The sequence below is a fragment of the Plasmopara halstedii genome (genome assembly GCF_900000015.1).
Source record: "Plasmopara halstedii genome assembly, contig: Scaffold_1343, whole genome shotgun sequence".
Lineage (NCBI taxonomy): Eukaryota > Oomycota > Peronosporomycetes > Peronosporales > Peronosporaceae > Plasmopara > Plasmopara halstedii.
Genome location: NW_020188258.1, coordinates 257203 through 258180, shown reverse-complemented (window position 1 = coordinate 258180; position 978 = coordinate 257203).

The window sequence follows — 978 nt, the reverse complement described above, 5'->3', positions numbered from 1 at the left end:
GCAGGTCTTGGCTTTCAGCCATCGCATCGCGAACGTGTCGTAGGACACTCAGTCTGGCTGTCAAGAAGTAATCGACTTCTTTACAGATGGTGAGGGGGCTAGCCGTCCGGCTAACCCCCCTTACGAAGCCATGAGCTATGGGATTGCGGCGTCAGTGGGACGTGATGGTGAGCCAGCCCGTTCACGTAAAACGGCGTGTAGCCGGTAGATGAATGCTCTGCATTGTTTAGCGCAAACTCTACGATTGGCAGCATGGCGCTCCAGCGCCTCGTCGATTCAGCGCAGACGCTGCAAAAAACGTCTTCAATGACGCGATTCACCCTTTCAGTTTGGCCATCGGTCCGCGGATGATCCGCTGTCGACATATCCCACTTGGTGCCTAGCACCTTGAAGATAGCCAACCAAACTTTTTCCGTGAAACGGGGGTCTCTATCAGAGACAGTCGACTCTGGTAGTCCGTGTTGTCGGAAACCACGATCCACGAAGAGCGTTACTGTACCGATCCCGTCTATGATGTCTGGCATCGCCGCCAAATGAGCCATTTTGCTTAACTGATCGATGAATACCACGACACCCGTGTTGCCCGCCGAATCTTTCGGCAGGCCAAACACAAAGTCCATACTCATGGACTGCTAGCACCCAGTGAGTACCGGTAAAGCGACGCAGCCGCATTTGGAGAGGGTTTCACCCGTTGCCATGTCTCACACGTGCGCACATATGTGCTCGTCCATTTGTACAGCTTGGGCCACCGGTAGTGATTACTCACAGAGTTGTACGTTCTCTCACGACCGAGATGACCACTAAGTGGCGTGTCGTGAGCCTCGTAAAGGATGCGCTATTTCAAATCCTCATCATGGGGAACCACAATTCGTGGTGTATCCGTTGAATCGGTGCTATAATATAGCAAGCCATTACTCAACGAATATCGGTGCAATAGTGCACGCAGTCTAGGTGACAATTTTCCGAGTCACCAATCTT